This window comes from Gorilla gorilla, chromosome 2 (assembly GCF_029281585.2).
Source record: "Gorilla gorilla gorilla isolate KB3781 chromosome 2, NHGRI_mGorGor1-v2.1_pri, whole genome shotgun sequence".
In the NCBI taxonomy this organism is placed as follows: domain Eukaryota; kingdom Metazoa; phylum Chordata; class Mammalia; order Primates; family Hominidae; genus Gorilla; species Gorilla gorilla.
The window spans coordinates 36462441-36482255 of NC_086017.1; the positions used below are offsets into that span (position 1 = coordinate 36462441).

General features: G+C 39.5%; 1 protein-coding gene across 2 annotated transcripts in view; it reads left to right on the forward strand.

Moving 5' to 3' along the window:
• The window catches only part of LRRC3B (leucine rich repeat containing 3B), a 93527-nt gene that overhangs the window by 3172 nt on the left and 70540 nt on the right, over positions 1–19815 (forward strand). The gene's annotated exons all lie outside the window — the stretch shown is intronic.

The following is a 19815-nucleotide window of genomic DNA, read 5'->3' on the forward strand; positions in this document are numbered from 1 at the left end:
TTGCTCTGTAGTCAAAAACTAGAGGCAGTTTTATGTAGCAATTGTATTCTGCAAATGAAAGCCTCTCTCTGAATTGAGTCACATAATTAGTTAGAGCTAAGAGGGATCTCAGATATCATCCCACCCAATCCAGACTCAGGGAGGAGATTCAATGCTGAGCTCAAGGCCACTTGGTGCATTTGTAGCATAACTAATGCTGGAACCACTGCCTTTTGACCCTTGCTCAAATATGGTACCATTATACGTAAATAAATTATGCTCACTCCTGCTGCTTTTTTAGCATCTTAAAATTAATTAGGAAAAGGCTTTTTATACTTAAAAAGACTGTTTTGCTTATTTTCATATAAATGCTTCTCAATCAGCATAACCAGAAAAACTCTATATCATATATAATGAATAAGCTACCACAAATGTGACTCTTTTTGCAAAAATAAAAAATTGCAGAATATTTATAAGCCTTCAAATCAACAAAAATTAACTATGCAAACCTCTGGATGATTCTAAATAAGATTAAATGATTTCTAATGATTTTAGCAGTCTTCTGTTAGATTGAGTTGCTTCATCCTTCTGCACTTCCAGGTATTTGTGAAAATAACAGGGAATTTTTCCTATCACAGGAAACATTCTTTTGAATACAATGGCATAAATTCTTGGATTTCTCCTGGATTCTTGACTTTTCATTAAAGTTTATGCTGATGTAAAGCTGAGGCAAAACACTATATTTCTGTACTTGGGGCTCAGAAAGAGGAAAAATAGTTCTTTGTCACTTCCGATAATATTTGCCACTTCCTCGCCTACCTGGCCCCTTCAACAAAGGGGACTTTCTCCAGTCACTTGAGGATTTCATATACCTTTAAGCATTTTTGTGGGACAAAGTTCTAGTTTCCAAGAACACCTCATGTCTTTTCTCTGTAGCTGTAGTACCAGGATGTCCTGCCCTTGGAGACAAACCAACAAAAAGTCAGCCAGGGTGAACAGGGAGGAGGGATAGAAGAATCCTGTTTTTCAGAATCAGATCAGCGGGGCAAGAGCCATAGACAGATGGTGGAAACCTGGTGCCTTTTAGGTCACCTGGAATAGGATTTCCATCTCTAATGCTGTGGCACACTAGGACCTAGGCCATCCTATAGTGAGGACCTAGGCCATCCTATAGTGGAGGAAGAAAAGAAGAGAGTGAGGCAACAATATTGTCAGAGGAGGGATGGGGTGGAGGAAGATGGAGGTGAGGCTTGGCTGCTGAGGGACCCAAGTGTGACCAAAATGCCCACAGAGAGCCAACATGCACTAAGAGCTGCTCCTCCTCTTCCTTTTTGTCCTACCCTCGACCTCAGTCTGTGTTTTGTGTCAGGTTGACTGTTCTGAATCCCCAAGACCCCAGTTATCTCAAGGAGAAGCATTCATTTTCCGGAGAATTCATTAGAAGTCAATTTTGTTTTTATGCAAGTAGGAAAAACTTGCACAGCTGCCCCACTCTTCAGGAAGAGCCATTCAAAACCAGATCATCCAGAAGGGTGACCTTCTGGAGGTGGGGATACCGGCTTAGTTGAGTTGCAGCAGTGTTAAAGAAAAGAGACGTAACACTGAAGTTAAGTGTGACAATATCCAAAAGAAATGGTCTATGTCCTAGGAACCACAGGAAGGGGAATCCTTTGGAACCTGGGCAGACATTCTGGTTTCCAATTCCTAGTTTATTCAGGGGAGCTCTATCCTCATCTTACTTATGTGGTCCAATCCCCTCTACTTATTTTACTGTGGCTGCTATGTGGTGCAATATCAAAAGTCCCACATGACACGTCTGCTGGGGAGATTCTTTGCGGTGTACCTTTATCTTAAATCATATAAATATGAGTTCATTGACATTTAGAATAACAATTACTATTAAGCAATATGCTCTAAGACAAAGGATATGGAAAAATAAAAACTTTTATTCAGAACACAATGAATAGATATGTTTATACAATACATAGTATGAGTTAAAAGTCTTGGGTAAGATATTTGAAAAAAAAATAATCAAGATTCGGAATATCTGATCTTGATTATTTTTAATAGCAAGAGAAGCTAAATAAATAAGGTTCTGTAGAAAGAGTTTGAAGAAGATACTGAAAAAAAAAAACAAAAGCTCAGAGTAGGACCTGAGAAGCTTTACCCCTATTGATTTTATTTAAAAATATATAAAATATTTTAATCTATATTTAGATTTGAATAATCCATAAGATTAATAAATTTTGTATTCATTTTATTATCTGAAGATTGTGACTTTGATGAACTTTATTTGATAAATGGTTTGGAGCCATGATGGAAGCTCTGAGATGTTAGTATATATCTACATATACTTTATAAAAACTTAGTGAATTAATACATCTCAACATGATAATGACATATGAAATGGCCATTTCATATGAGAATGAAATCTGGAATCTTCTCAAAAGCTGATAGGCTTGAACATACTATTTCTCCACCACAGGTGGTAAGTTAATAGTAAGGGCCGTTCTTTCAAAATAGATAAATGAGTAAATACTAAAAAAAAAAAAAATCCTCCACAAATACAAACAGATTTTATTCTTTAGGAGGATAAATGAACAGATTAGGAAAGGTTATGAAATTTACAGTTTCATTTGATCCTAAGCTCTCTAAGCTACCTTTTATGTTAATACTTGTCCAGTGCAAATGTCACTACATTTTCAGACAGTTTAAAAAATGCTTTAGGTGCCTTTTATTAGAAATAAAATGGAAACAAATATTATTAAAAAATGTGAAGCTATTCTCAACCATGGAGTAATATTTGACAAAGTGGCATGTTTTCAAATACAGATTAGTTTCCTGTTATCCTCTTTTCCTCCTCTACCCCTCCCCCTCCCTCCCTGCGTCCTTCCTTCCTTCCCTCCCTCACTCCCTCCCACTCTTCCTTCCTTCCTTCCCTTCTTCCTTCCAATTTTAGGTCATTGATAGAAGAAGTATTCAGTAACTTACTGGGAGAGACTGCTATAATATTTCAGGACAAATACGTCCTCTGGCGAGGACAGTGCTGAAGGCACAGTGCATAGTTCTCTAAAGCTAAAGCACAAAGGTCATGAGGTCTCATGGCTTTCCCCTGAGTCTTCTAACCTGAGCGCTGATTTGGAGAAATAATCATTGTATAGGCCTGCTACAGAGGGCTCCCCCTGTTAGCAGTGACTAAGCAGTATGCTTTCCCTATGCTGCACTGGGAATTTATGCACTGAGAAGAGTCCTGGTCCAGGCTGCTGATCTTCTCTAGATGTCTGGCCATCAGGGATTATGAAGTGGAATACTTTTCACCCTTTCGACAATTATATTTAAGCTTAGGGTTTCAAAGTTTTTATTTTTCTGCTGCTATGTGTTGTGCGGTTTTTTATTGGGGTGGCTAGTTTGTTATTTTAACTGTGGCTCAGAAACTGTGTCTGTTAGTAAACTGAAAATGATTCCCAAAGGGAAGAGGTACTGTGGACTGTTGATACCCAATGTTTCTGCTACAAAACCTGTGAAAGGGGTATGGTGTGTGGCCAGCCAAGTCAGGAGGGCCAAGCAAGAGGCAGCAGGCAACAGCAGAGAAAGGTGGGAAAGGTGGGGGCAGGAGAGAAAGAGGTGTAAGAGAAGCATGGCAAAAAAAAAAAAAAAAAAAAAAAAAAAAAAAAAAAATCTATCCAAAGGAAGAGAACCCAATACTTAGCACAGTAAGACTAAGAGATATCTGATAGTAAACCTAAACCAAAGGATAAGGGGACAAAAAAATCCCATAAGAATAAGAGAAGACAAAAAAAAGAGAATGGGAGTAATAAAGACTGAAAGAAGAGGCTTATAAGGAAGAGGAATGTACTAAATAATACCTCATAGCACAGATCAGTTCAAAGGCAGCCTAGCTCCCCAGCCAGAGGGCAAGGTCTCTTTCTCACATATCAGAGTGCCACATTAATGTGGCTTTATCAATCTCCAGGCCAAGGTCTTCTACTCTGATTTACTCCATGGTGCCCTTTGACAGTCTGACAAAGCCTGCGGGCCCTGGAATGGTGTTTAAATGCATAAAATATAATACATAAGATTATAGCACAAACCAATTTTATTGAAATATCTGTTTATCGACTTATAAAAGAAACCACTGTTACTAATATATGTGCCTCTTACATAATGCCTCTATAACAAGATCTTGTAGTGGGACTAGTGGCTACTATTGTTTCGAAGTAGGAATGGGCATAAATGCTACTATGAGATAACTGTGGCAGCTGTATTGTGATATGAAATTATTTATATTGGTGACATAATCACTAGTATGGCTATTATTGAGGTTTATGGCCTGTGTTCAAATGGGAATGAGATGGTACATTGCCATTTAAGCTTCACAAACAAAGTTGCGACTTTTTTTTCCCATGCAAGTTCATGGATGCCTTGAATTCTATTGGCGGATGCCTTGAATTCTATTGGTAGATGCCTTGGAGGTCTCTAACCCCAAGAACTCCAGACAATGGTAACCATATAATTTGTCATTTCCCACTGGGACACTTTGGAGAATGAAAGGGCTCTCAGTTGTTTTTCCAAGACAGTAGGTATAAATCGGGACAGGCCCGGGCAAATGGTAATACAGCTGCTTTAGCTCTCTGGGATCTTCTAGCTGTGTTAGCACTTTGGGGTCTTCCTCCCCAGACCAGTTTTCACTTCTCTGGCTCAGGGAATTGGCTTTTTCTCCTCTGTTCTTAGGGATCAAGACTGTGGATACTGGTATTGGAAAGTAGAGAAGACAGACCTTCAGCTGGAAAAGATCCTTTATCAGGGCCATAACCAAGATATGGGATGCCTTTGTGAGAAATGAAAAATGTGCTTCCTTGGAGCAGCAATAGCCTCCTGGATCCTGGCCCGATGAACATTCGCTTGTGTTTTAGCTCCCAGTGGCCCCCTTGGCTAGGTTCACTGTAGCCTTGGCCAATATCACCTGAAATGAGGGTGAATTATCAGACTACATTGCATTTCAGCCAAAAGTTTCAACTTCCCCTCCAACAATTTCTCTTAAGTAGACTTGCCAAAATAGTTTTCACTTCGTTTCCCTTCCCACTTCCCAGTTATCAGGAAATGGCTTTGGCACAGGCAGGTAGATGGAGAACCATGGGAAAAGGTCAGGATCTGAAGAATTTTTAAAGTAGATAATAAGGCCCTAAGTGATAAAGAGGGAACTGTGGTCATGGAGTGTTTCCTAAACAGATGGCTCATGTTATCCAGTGTTGGGAGAAGATAACAGAATGTCCCTGCTCCTGGAAATTAGCATGTTTTTGTTCTATTTGATGAAATAGAACCTGCTTAGTAGAAGAAGAAAACTCTTCTAAGAAAGCCTTTGACCTTGTAGGGGTGGCAACATCTCGGAAAATGCCCTCTTTTTGTGCACGTAGACTATTTGGGAACCAGGCAACCTAGTTCTAGTTCCAGCTTTGACTCTAACCATCTCTGTGGCACTGGGCTGGTTACATCACATGTTCTGGGCTCTACTTCCCCAGTAAGAGGGAAATTAGGAGTTAAATGGTTTCTAAAGTCCCTTTCAGTTATATGGGTTTATAATGTCAAGGATGTGTCTGACATTGTTTTATTTTTACTCCATATGATGTCTTCTCTGTTTAAGTTGACTCAGACTCATTTCTTTGCTTAGGCCTTCCAGCCCTTACATGTTACAGATCCAACAATGATAGATGGACACTCTACAGTCCTGAGGGTCTGTTACATCTGGAGCACTTCTGGGAGCCTACAATAAAAGGATGAGGGGGAGTGACACAAAAAGAGCAATAGCTGACTGGTAAAGGGACAAGGTACAAAGGGGTGAAACAATTAATAACTTTTCTTGCAGCAATAATTGCCATGCGGGCAAGATGTTGGAAGATGAAGAAGGTTCCTAAGATTTTGACTATGTGCCCATCTTGTGTCCAACTCTTTATAACCATATGATCATATTACTCTCTGCTAAAAACCTTTAAATCACTCCTGCTTGCATATAAGAGGATTACATCCTTAGTATGGCTTAATAGATCCTTGTTTAGCAATGGGCAGGTCTATGCAAACCTATCTCAAAGTTCAAGGAAGCTGAGAGGCTGAAGAAAGAGGCTGACAAATCTAGTTTATCAGAAAGAAACCTATAATTGGGACTTATGAACAGAAGCCATGTCTGTATCTTGGGCGATGGCGAGACAAGATGGTAGATCCCCGAGCCGTTACCCCCTAGACCCAGGGTTTATATACGGTAGGAAAGGGGTGATTCAGAAAGGATTTGTAGAACTATTGAAGTAGGGTAACATCAAGTTTGTTTGACCTAAGGGCAGGATTTATAGTAAGTAAGTACCTGTTCTTACACGAGGAACACTAGATAAGTGGGAAATCTTAGAGGCCTTCCAGGAACTGAAGTTAATCAGAAGTCAACATGGTGGATTAGCATCCAAGATGGAGTTGCTTTGGCCTCCACAGTCTTTTGTCACCTGGCTGTTACCTGTCACTTTACCTGCCATTTTCCTTGGCATACCCTGTGCCCTGGTGTGCTCGAACTGGCCTGTGCTGATGATTGTCCACATTTTCTCTCTCCAACTCTGTGATCAGATATCGTGTTGGCATCATGAAATCAGCCATGGTAGGAGGATTTACACCACTATTTATACTACAAAGCAAGCATTTTCCCCTAGAAAGCTGGTTGTAGAGTTGACAAGCATATACCACTGCCCCTGCCCCACCAAAAGACTTGATGTTCCTGCAACAGAAAGCGCTCTTTCACATCTGCCTCCACTGCCATTCCCTATTGCTGACAGTTTATCTGTCCTCCCCTCTCTTCTTCCTTTCTCTTCTTCTCTCTCTCCCTTTCTTCCATCTAATTATTCATCCACCTACCCATCCACCCATTCATCCAAAGGTAGGCCGACTAAGTTCTAATTAGTCAGCCATTTAATAGCTGAGTGAGTGACTGTGGGAAATTTTTCTAACCTTTAGTATGCCTCAGTTTTCTCTATGTGAAATGGGTATAATAATAGGTAGTTGTGAGGCTTAAATGAATTAACATGAACAAGGTGCCTTTTAACAGTATCTGGCACATGAGAAGTACTACTTAAGTCATTATTATTAGTATTGAACAAAATATTATTGATTGCTTACAGTGTACTCAGCACTGAATATGCACATATGAAAACGGGTTTGTAAAACAAGCATAAGAAAATGTTCAAGAACCCTGAACAAAGCCTGGTTATTCCAGGGGTATCAGAATTGACTTCACGGTCAATTCTTCATGGAACCAGGGACATTTCAACTGAATCCTGGAAGATGATTACATATACCCACAAAATTGATAAGACAGATAGGGATATCCCAGGAGGAGGGAAAGCACAGACACAGGAAAAGGGAACAGAATAATGACTTGTTAGGGTTTTATGCAGCTGAGCATGAGGTCACAGACAGAGGACATCTTTGATCAGCTCTGGGTTATGGCAAGATCTTCCAGGGAGTGAGCTGCAGTTTCCTTTTAGTCCTTTTTTTAAAATTTTCCTGTTGCCTGCACCAATATAGGGAACTTTGGGTTTTCCAAAAAGTGTCAGAAATCCATATTTTTATGTGTAAGCTCCTCATGTTTGGTAGAACTAATTCAATTAAAACATGGTAGAACTAATTAAATTAAAAACAAAATAAAACAGAACAAAATAAAACACATATGCAGGCTATATTCAGCTTTCCACAGCAAAGTGGAGCCCTGGGTTGCCAAGCTTGGTTAAAGATGATAAGCTCTGCAATTGAAATTTCTGATTTTGAATATGATTCTGCCATTAGCTGTGTGACCACAGGTGAGAGTTTCTTAAGCTCTCTGAGCCTTGGTTTTCTGCCAGATGGCTGTATTTCTTGTCTTTCATGCCTTGCTGTGAGGAGCTTTTTGGATGATGGAGATAAAAGCCCTTGCAAAGAATCAGACAAGTGTTAGAATTCTTCCTGGGTCCTAGCATGCTGTGGCAGAGCCATACACTCAGTACAGCCCTACGCATGGTTTAAGTCACCCAAAGATACCTGAATGTCCTCACCTGCCTTGTTAATTTTAACAATAGATGGGGGAAGAAAAACGTAGGTGTAGTTTTCTCCTTTATTCTGTTAAAAACATCACAAGGAGCTTGACATTCCATTTTGAATGTCTGTGTGTCAAAGATCCAGCTAAGAGTTATTTATTGATTCTGCATGGATTCAGGGTGACAGGGAAAAGGTTCAGTTCACCTTGACATGGTGTGTGTTGGCTGTTCCCTTGAGATGGGGGGAGGATTCTCTGAAAAGGAATCTGCTGCACTGCTTGTTAGTAGGGATTATGTCAAAATGTGCACTTGCATTTGCGTAATTTCCCATCTTTTGATCCCTTTCCGTTCCAGGTTGGCTTTGATCATAAAGGCTTTTAAGGAAATGATCAAACCCTATAAAAGTCAAATTATTTCTGGTTGAGGGACTGAGCTTGGTGGATGTTGGCTTTGACACTGCTGAGAGTTGGATATGTACCCAGCTTGCTTCATTGGGCCTGGTTAAAAGCTCTCTGTAATTGCAGCTTTGCAAAAACTCCAGGCTATTATAATACGTTGAATGTTGGTGTTGTCTGATCTGTGTTATCTTTATTTGTTTTGTTGTATTGCCTGATCGAACATGATCATGAGAAGCTTCAAAGATACAGGCAGACCTTGAAATAAGGATACCTAACTTACAGAAGCACATTCATTATGAGTTTTGGCTCCACTGCGGAAATTTTACTGCCTCTGCGTCTGGAACTGACCTGAGCCTCAGAATGTGTTTTAGTCTCCTCTGAGCCTCAAGCCACCTGGACCTCAGGACTGCAGTGTCTGATGCCTCTATAGCTCCCATTTCCTGCCAGTTTCTGGAGGCCTATCCCCTGAGCCACTGCAGGAGTCCCAGAGGAGCCAAGGTTCCTCTCCTCTGAGGTGGATTTGAGACACCTTGGTCTACTGAACTAATATTATAGATGAAATACCACATTTGCTATTAAGGAGGTATCAAAGTCCTAACCCCCAATGTGATGGTATTTGGAGATAGGGCCTTTGGGAAGTAATTCGATCTAGATGAAGTCATGAAGGTGGGGTCCTCAGCATGAGATTAGTGTTCTTACAAGAAAAGACAACAGAAAGCATGCTTCCTCTCTCTCTCTCTGCCTGCACACACCAAGGAAAGGCCATGTGAGGACACAGTGAGAAGGCGGCTGTCTGCAACCCAAGGAAAGAGCCTACACCAGGCGTCAACCCTGCTGGTATCTTCTCCAGAACTGTGAGAAATGAATTCCTGTTGTTTAAGCCACCCAGTCTATGGCAATTTGTTATGGCAGCCCTAGCTAAGACAAGAAACTAATGTAGGTTAGCCTGGGCATCTAGTCACCTTGTAAGCATCTCTTGGGATAAAAATGGACCTCGCTTTTGCATCTGTGTATACCACCAGCCTGGCACATAATTGGCACTGAGTAACTGTCTGTTGAATGAATCAATGAACACTAATGATTTAAGTGAAAAATATCCAATTTATAAATAAACATTTAGTGAACAATTTATTCTAGTGTTGGGCACTTCTTGCAATCATGGAATAATGGTTTGAGATTAAGAAAAAATCAATTATTTTAGGATGTGCATACACACATACACACACCCCAAAATATTAGCAGCCTCTACTTTTTTTTACTAGCTCACCCCACAGTGATATAATGATACAAAAATAAATACAGTCAGCATGCTTTCCTATTTACCCAGCATGCAAGCAAGTGACTGTTTCTAAGCATTTGCAATTTCATCAAGATCTCTTAGAACCATTCTCTATAAAGAGATGCTGAGTGGAGCTGCTGACCTGCCAAAACCTAATTAACTTGAGTTTAGTAAAATAAAGAAGTCCTTTAAAAAAAAAAGAGAGAGAATTACAGGAAGGGAATTCTAAGGTGCCTTTTAATTTGAAATACCCAGTGGGCAGGTTGCCATAGAAGGATGTGATTCTTTTTTACAAAATGGTGACTTTAGGATGCTTTCTTGTTGCTCTTAGAAATTCCTTAGACACTGTGAGGAGTATACTCCATGGCTTTTGCCATTTGAGAATGGAGAAGCAATTTCCTCAAGATGCTATTCATCTTTATTCATATCTGGATGCAGATGAGTTCAGAATGTGTGGGTGTGGGATTTGAAGAGTCTGAAGTGCTTAGGTAACAGTTGGCGTGCCAGTTGTGTAATGAAGAGTATGTATTGACAATATTAAATTGTGGGCTAAATCTCATTTTTTAGTGTGGAAAAAAAAAAACAGAACACAATTTCTAAAAGCTACAGTGTTGTTTTTATGCCAGGGGTGTTTCTAAATGTTAGGACAACAGTGCTGAAAAATATGGGCCTCCAATATGCATCACTTTCTTCTGCCCAGCCTGGGTTTAGTGTGGAAAGCCCATATAGCTTTCTTTTTAACTGGAGAGTGCTGTAGTCTTTCTTACCCTCCCTCCCTCCCTCCCTCCCTCCCTCCCTCCCTCCCTCCCTCCCTTCTTCCTTCCTTCCTTCCTTTCTTTCTCTCTCTCTCTCTTTCTCTTTCTTTCTTTCTTTCTCTTTCTTTCTTTCTTTCTCTCTCTCTCTCTCTCTTTCTTTCTTTCTTTTGAGACGGAGTCTAACTGTCACCCAGGCTGGAGTGCAATGGCGTGATCTCGGCTCACTGCAACCTCCGCCTCTCGAGTTCAAGCAATCCTCCTGCCTTAGCCTCCAGAATAGCTGTGATTACAGGCGCCCACCACCATGCCCTGCTGATTTTTTAGTAGAGACAGGGTTTCACTGTGTTGGACAGGACGTGTTTCTAAATGTACATTCATGTTGTATTCAACTGAGTGAGGGAAATGGCATCAGTAAGAACAGGTAAGAATAATTCACTTTTCATATTGAAGAACCAACTGGTTTCTAGAAAAATTAGTGGTAATTTATGGAGTTACCATGAAGTTGTTGTTTGCTTCTCAACCTCCACCACCTCAAATTCACCGTCAACTTCTAGGGCTTTCTCAGGTGAAATTGTGTGCCATTACTAGTTTTATAAAGTCATGTTCTTTTCTCTACCTTACCTTTCCTTCATGTGGATGGCAATGAAGAGGTCTTCTTTCCACTGAGTTGTAAATTGACCAGGAAGTCTGGACACATTTTGTCCAGGGCTAGGAAACACTTGTGGATTCTGTGGATAGCAGCCATCTCTAGTAATACATGGATATTCAGGGTCCTAGATTAGTCATGGGATGCCTAGAGCAGGAGATTTAGCTATTTTTCCTACTATAGATCCCTGGGCAGTCTGGTGAAACCTATGTACCCTTTTTCAGAATGATATTTTTAAATTTAAAAAAGTACATAGGATTACCAAGAGCAAGACAATAACACAAAGTACACTGAATCTCACAGAATTTACAACATTATGGATGACTAATATCATCACCCAATGTGTCATCAATAATAATCTTAGAATTACTTTGAATAACACATTTCAACATTTTGTTTAACCATCAGATGTGTTTGAACTTGCCTGGTCTAGACTTGTAGCCTACATGTATATCATATTTCAAACAACAATAATAAGTTATGAAGAATCAAAAATTCTCATTTGAACTTTCCAATTTTGCAAAATTGTAACAACTAATTTAAATGGCGGACTTCTTTCCATTGATGAAGAACAAACAAGTATGAATAAGGAATTCCGCAAAGCATTGTAGATGTCTAAATATCCAGGGTGGGATAATGCATCTTCCGCCTTTCATGGCTGAATGACTGCCAAGTGAAGAATTGACCAATACTTGTTTCTATATATTATGAGGTGCTATGATCAGGAGAAATTAACTATCATGACTTTAATGTCATGATATAAAAAAAATTTCAGGATTTGTAGAAAACATATTGTCATATGAAAAAAAAAGTTGTGACTTTTATTGGTGATGTCATAGGTACTATAAAGGTAGTGTAGTCTGTTGCCTCCCTTTTAAATGGAAGGAAATGCCAAATTTCAATTAAGGGTCAACGGAAAAAAAAATCAGAAAAGATCCTATACAGTTGTGGATCCCTTGCATTCTAGCCATGGCCTCATCATGGACCTGTCAGACCCTCAAGTTATAAACTTCTGTCTCAAAGTGTGAATCAATACCTGATGATGTGGAAAATAACAACTAAAGCAGTTCTTAGAAAAATAAGACCTGCAGATGGGATTATAAAAAGAATGTAATTTACTGGTTGTTAACTTATTTAACAAACATGCCATAGTTCAACCTAAAGTTTGCAATTGACTTCATAATTGGTCCCTTTGGAGAGAGATGCTGTTGCCTTTATTCAAAATAGTGTTGGGTCTTCTCTGAGAACCAGTGGTATAATGCTTTGAATATTGTCATCAGTGTTCATTCTTAGACTGTTTTGGGGTAGGTCTGGTGTTTTGAAATGAGCCAAAGCCAATTGAAGTAAGGCTGCAGAATGAAGAAGGTAATCAAGGTGTGTGAACACCAGATTGGGACTTGAAAGTCCTAAGGATTTTTTTGGAAGGGGCTCATCAGCTACCCTGAAGGTTGCTTTGTAGCAGGTGGAGACGAGGTAGGGATGAGATTCAGAAAGGATTGCATTTCCAAAATGATAACATCCTTGGAGTCAGCTTATAATCCCCTGGAATGAATACCTTAAAGAGGAACACTCTTTTCCCTCATTAAATAGTCCCATTCTATATAGTCTTGAATAGAGCTGCACTGTTCAATACAAATATAATGGTAGCCACTTGTGTAATTAAAAATTTTTTTCAGTAGCTACATTAAACATGTAAAAAGAAAAAGGTATGGTTAATTTCAGTAATATACTTAACCCAGTATATTCAAAATTATCGTTTTGACTTGTAATCTAATAAAATGTATTGAATTTTACAGACTAAGTCTTTGAGATCTGGTGTTATATTTTATACTTACACCATGTTGCACTTTGGACACTAAATTTTCATTAGAAATACTTGACCTATATTTAGATTTTATAAAATTTACAGTTGAAAAAAAACAGGTTCATATGTCTAAGTTGTTTCAAACATACTTAAACATTTTCCAATGACTGAATTGGATATTAATCGTTAAATTTAAATTAATCACAGTTAAATAAACTTAAATATTTAGTTCCTCAGTCACATTAGCTACATTTCAAGTGCTCAATAGCCACATGTGGCCAGTGATTACTGCATGGACAGGACAGGTATAAACTATACGAAGAAACAATTGGAGAGGAATTCATAAGCACCTTGTGGGCTTTAAACTCACTGGAAATGTTAGAGTCCTGCTTGTCTTTCCAGTTTTTAGTTGTCTTTTCTATGAGTCACTTTGTTTAGTCTTTTTGTTAATCTAATATTTTTCCAAAAATCTCCCCACCTTCTCTTTAGAATCCTTTTGTGTGACCCTTCCCAAAGGCCTTTCCTTATGAGTATTTCTTATTTATATCCAGAGACACCACATGGTCTCTGCTTCATAGACAGAAGGTTCAGGGGTGAGTTTAGGTGACTAGATGAAGACCGGAAGTTAATGTCTCTACACCAAGTCAGGATGGATAAACAGCTAAACCACAAGAGTGAATGTCCCTTGCTCCAAGCCCCACAAGGCAGCCATCACTTTTAAAGCACCTCTGCCTCTGATTATGAAGATTTGGTGTGGGATCTAGGAAACTGCATTTTTGTTAAGTTTCTCTTACTCCCCCTACTCTCCCCACTAAGTGATTCAAAGAGCCTAATTTAAGAATTGTTACCCTAAACCCCTATCCTCCCACTATATTCTTTTTACCAGTGGTCCTCAAGCTGTGTTCTTCTCTCTTCGTGAGATCACCCTGTGTCTTGTTCAGTTGAAGAATTCTAGGCCCTGCCCCAAGTCTGCAAATCAGAATATATGAAAGCATGGCACTAGGAATCTACTTTAAAACAAAACAAAACAAAACATACCCCCAAAACTCCCTAAGTAATTGTTATGCCTTATAAACTAAAAAAAAAAAAACCCAAAAAACAAAAACAAACAAACAAACAAAAACACTGCTTTATGCAGACCCCAGCTTAGAAATAAAGAATTTGCTAATCCCAGCCTTTCTCATTCATCCTCTTTTCCAGTAACTGACATTTAAAAATCCATGTCATATTTATTCTGCCTCCCCTCTGTCAGGGTTATTTTTAAAATATGGGACTGGGATACAAAGGTATAGATCATGAGATCCTGTTTCTGATCTCAGAGAGCTTGCAGTTGTAGGAGGAAGAGAGACCTGTGGAAAACTGTGTTTATAAAGCACTATAAGTGGAGTACTGCATGGCATGCTGGGTGTAGGAAGGACATGGAGAGCACAAGAGTCATATCCATTGGACTGTGAGCTGGTGAAATGGCTTAAAAAGGACTTTGGGAATCCTGAGTTGATCCAGGGAAGGTCAAATTGGTGTTCTCCCAGACAGCTAGAGGCAGGGAAGGACACCTGGAGACTTCATATGAATTGAGGTGTGAACAGGGAAGCAGAGTCCTTAGGAATGACATAGAATAATACATTTATTACTAGAATAAACAGACCTTCTACAGTTGTGGGAGATGTTTGGAATGCAAAGGTCTGGCAGTGCACAAAAAGTCACTTAGTAGGGACCGTGAAGGAAGCTGGTGAAGAAATCTATAGCAGGTATTGCCTCTACTGCTAGTGGTGGGACTGAAGTTGCTCTAGGTCAGCAGGGCTCAGAGAAGAAGAAATCGGGACTGGTGTGAAGAGAAGCAAGGGCAAACTAGAACTTATGAGGATGAACTAGGACCTGTGCCCCAGTAGCATAGGTGGCCTAAGGAGGAAGCAGGCACCCTTTGCCCTGGAGCTGCACACCCAGACTGGGAAACTGGGGGTGGAGACCCAGGGGGATGTGGAAGAGCTGTGGGCCCACGTGTGCTCTCCCCAACACTGCCAGTCAGGAGATTAGCAGCAATGTGTGTTAGTTGAGATGGTGCCTTCCAAGTGTAATTCTGCATGGCATGTCTGCCTTCCAGATCTCAGGATGACTTTTTTCATGGCCAACCTCGACTGGATTCCCACAGGAAAGGGAAATCTGGGAAACATGTTCCCACGTAGCTAAGTCAACACAATAGAAAACCACTGCAGTTGGCTTAGGAAACCCGAGCTGGAAGTGGCAGGATGGAACGTGGGCACGTTGGGGCAGGAGACTGGGGTGGTATGATAGGGTGTTAGCCTATGTACAGCGGTAAAGCAGCAATGTGATGACCTTGAGGAGTTTTATCCTCTGTATATCAATGGATTAAAATGGAGGAGTAACTTGATAAAATAGATTTTATTTAAAAAAATTAATAAATTAAAAAAATCAAATTTTTAAAAAATCAAAAAATGTTAAATGTCAGAGTAGTTCTCAAACTTTTTGGTATCAGAATCCTTTTAGACACTCAACAATTACAGAGGATCTTAAAGAGGTCTTGTTCATGTGGGTTATATTTATCCATATTCACCATATTAAAATTAAAACTGATAAAATTTTAAAATGTTTACTAATTGAAAAAGGTAAGCCTATCACATGTTAACACGAAAACACATTTTTATGAAAAAAATTATGTTTTGCAAAACAAAAAATATTTCCTGAGAAGAGTGGTATTATTGTATAGTTCTGCACGTCTCCTTCATGTCTCGCTTAATAGAAAACAGTCGAATTCTCATATCTGCTTCTACATTCACTCTGTTGTGATATTCCATGTCAGGAGGCTTCAGAAAACTCCACTGTATGTTTGTGAGAGAAAGAATAAAAAAGGCAAATCACATCTTAATCACATTGTACAAATAGTCTCATCTTCAGGAATCCCCTGCAAGGATCTTAGGGACTTCCTGGAGTCCCTGGACCAAACTTTGAGAGCCACTGGTGTGGTGGAGGAGATGGCTCTACCAGCAAGTGGAGATACCAGCAGACCTTGTAATAGCTTAGGGGAGAAAGATGAAGGCCTGCACCAAGGTGTATCTTCAGGAAAGGAGAAGAGGATGAATGGGAGAGAAGCTAAGGAGACATAAGCCAGAGAACTTCATAACCCATAGGATGTGGGGATGGCGGAGAGAGCAGAGTCTCTGAGAATGACTTGGCCAAATGAATAGCTGGATGTCAGCAAGCTGCTGGTACAGGTATAGGGTGTTCCTCAGCCACCCCGACCCTACACAGGCCTGTTTCTCTACAGGCTTTGACACGGTGAAAAGGAAGCAGGAGGTCCAGCTCTAGGTCAATGACTGGACTTTAAGAATATCACTACACATCAGCAGGAATTAAATGCGCAGAGTTGCCCGGGCGCGGTGCCTCGTGCCTGTAATCCCAGCACTTTGGGAGGCCAAGGGAGGCAGATCACGAGGTCAGGAGATCGAGGCCATCCTGGCTAACATGGTGAAAGCCTGTCTCTACTAAAAATACAAAAATTAGCTGGGTGTGGTGGTGTGTTCCTGCAATCCCAGCTATTCGGGAGGCTGAGGCAGGAGAATCACCTGAACCCAGGAGGCAGAGGTTGCAGAGAGCCGAGATCACACCACTGCACTCTAGCCTGGTGACAGAGCGAGACTCCGTTTCAAAAAAAAAAAAAAAAAAAAGGCAGAATTACCAGAAGCATTCAAGTGTGGGCTGGTTTAGTCTGCGATGTTCACATATGCAGCGACACAGGGAAAACTAATTGGTGGGTGAGTGACAAAGACAATAAGGGATGAAGTTTGTGGAATACCCTTCTCCTTGGGGCTGGACACATTCATGGTTGTAAGAGCACTTGGGAGGGACTCAGGAATCCAGAATGGTGATGTGGTTTTGTATACACACGTGTGTGTGTGTGTGTGTGTGTATACATGTATATGTATATGTATATATATATATATATGTGGTTATATGAAAACACATATATAAAACCATATACACTAGACACATACATGTATGTACACATATATATGTGTCTGTGTTTATACGTGTGTGATATACCTGTATAGATGGTTTTATAGATAAATGGTTATGTCAGCCCAGGACTCAGCATGGAGTGGTGGAATGAGCTGGTCTGGGCATTTAGAGTCATCTCCCAGTTTTCCTCCCACCCACCCACCCACCCACTAGCTGTGTGATCTTGGACAACTCACAAGGGTCTCTGGGCCTCAGTCTCATTGTCTGGGATATACAGTAGGTGTGAAGTGTCAGGAATTCTGTGATACGATGTGCCTTTTTTACAGGCCACAAAGAGTGATCTTCTGGAGGACACAGGGATTCCATCACTGTCAGAGTTTGGCTGAGTAGCATTTTCCTGAGCCCCTTTTCAATCTTGTCTGTTGAATGATTTGAAAATGAATGAGGATGCAGTGAGTCTGATGTCAGGGGACTATATATAGCAGCTGCAAGTCTCAGGAGTTACAGGTCCTGTCATTTATTTGGATATGGTCCCCAGTTTGGCCGGGCAACCTTGGCATTTTCTTGTTTTCTTAGTTCTTGAGAAGCCTTTTCTTACCAGCTAATTCTGCATAGACACACACTCATGCACAAGTATGCACACACATATACGCACAAAGAACAATTTGACCACGCTCTGCTCAGCATTTCCAAGTATACCACTGCGGTGTGCAAGGTGGTTTAGATGTGCACGAATTATTTTTTGGTATTTACATATGCTTTGATAAGTATTAGAAAAATAAAACAAGCATAACAAAGCCATTTATGCAGATATTATTTCTTAGGATGAGGAATCATTTAAATAAGTTGACTTCAAGAAGAAGATTACATAAGTATGAACACAGGTAGAGCTTAGATGTAGCAGAAATCTTGAAGGTAGTATTTGAGTGACTAATATGTGGGAAGCACTAACTTAATTGTGTTGATGAGGCTTTTGTTCTAACAAATTCAGAAGAGGAGACTGCCTTAGCAGGTAATACCCAGTACCTATGTCAGAAGTGTTTTTATTCATTCATTTGGTAACTCAGCCTAAAAATTCCTTTGAGAATCTGAGTTATTTCACATCTACTTCATATTGGTCATATCTGGTACTTAGAATGTTAGACTTTAACCTGGATACAATTAGGGGGAACAATCAGACACATTTAAATGAGGAAAAATTATGCAAAGCAACTGACCCTGGAATCTACGAAAATGTCAGTGTCATAAAGGACAGGGTAAAAAAACCATGCTGGAGAACAGTTCTAAATTAAAGTAAAATAAAGAGATATGACAATGAAATATAATGTGTGATTCATAGTGGAACCCTGGATTAAAAATAAAAAATTATTAAGGGCATTTTGGAACACTTAAGGAAATTTGAAAACCCACTGCTTATTAGAAAATAGTCTAGGTATCAATTTTGGACCTCCAAAGTGTGATAATTGCAGTATAAGACCATATTCCTGGTCTTAAGAGGTTCATATTGAACTATTTGAGGATGAAGTACATCAATGTCTACAACTAACTCTCAAATGGTTCAGCCAAAATACACATACATAAACATACACTCACACATATAATGCCCATATATACACAGGTAATATACAAATATACACATATACATATGCATATGAAAACATAGACCTGCAGACACATACACATACAGACATACATACATATATGCATAGATACAGACAAAGACACAGACATACATCCATACATGGAGAGGGAAAGCAAACATGACAGAATATTAACAATTGGTCAATCCAGAGTGTTTATTTGCAATTCTCACAACTATTCAGTAGACTTAGACTTAAACTTTTCAAATTAATAGTTGCAGGAAAAAATAGACTTTTTCAGTTAAAGAAATCTCAGAGATAAATCTTTGTCATGTGGATTAAGAAGCAGGTGTTGAGAACTTGGATAAAATTTTTTGAGCCTACTAAAGAGGATGTTTACATTGTGCAGAGACCCATAGTTCCTTCCCAACTATTCCACAGACAAGATTCCCTCCACAAAGTAACTATGAGACATAAAGATGGTCTCTGGTAAGCAAAGAAATCATTTAAATAAGTAAATTGACTTGCTCAGACAAACTCAGCAAAGATAGTTCATAGTGACTGCCTGGATTCTAGCTTGCATAGACTTTACTGTAACAGCTGATCAAACAATACTATTACACACAGAATGGCCTCTGCTATTATATATGTGTGTATATATATATATATGTATATACATATATATACATGTACATATATATATACATGTATAATTTTCATTCAATAAATATTTTTTGAATGCCTACTATGCTTCAGGCATTGCTCTTAGGCTCTGGAGGTAAGAAAATTAAGATCCTACTTCTCAAACACATTACTTTCTGGAGTGTGAGGGATAGAAAATAGCCAAACAAGTAATTAAAGGAATGGATGTATTTCAAAAATTGCAATCTTGTAATGGAAAAAAAATTATGAGGGTATCACGTCAGAAAGTGATTGAGGATGGGTTCTCTGAGGAGATGGCCAACCATTAAGATTAGAAGGAAGAGTATTTTATTTTTCATGTCTCTGCTATTTATTCTTAATTCCCCTAGCCTTTGAGTTTGCCCTAATATCAAGGGCAAAGGCCTTCTGAAACTTGACCATTCTGCTGGACTACCCCAGGATCTGTTTCTGACTGTGGTCCATTCCAAGTGACCATACAATGTGGCCAACCCAAGGGTGTGGGCTTGTTTCCTTGTTCTCTTGTTGATGAATGCAGACATTCTCTATACACTTATCATTCATAATGTAGGCCACCTCATCTTTATGATAAACTTTCAAAGAAGCTTAATCCAAAAACCATAGAAATCTCCTCATTTGTTCATTCTGATACATGGTGATGAAAGTGAGTTATAATCCCTGAATAATGCAGCAGGAA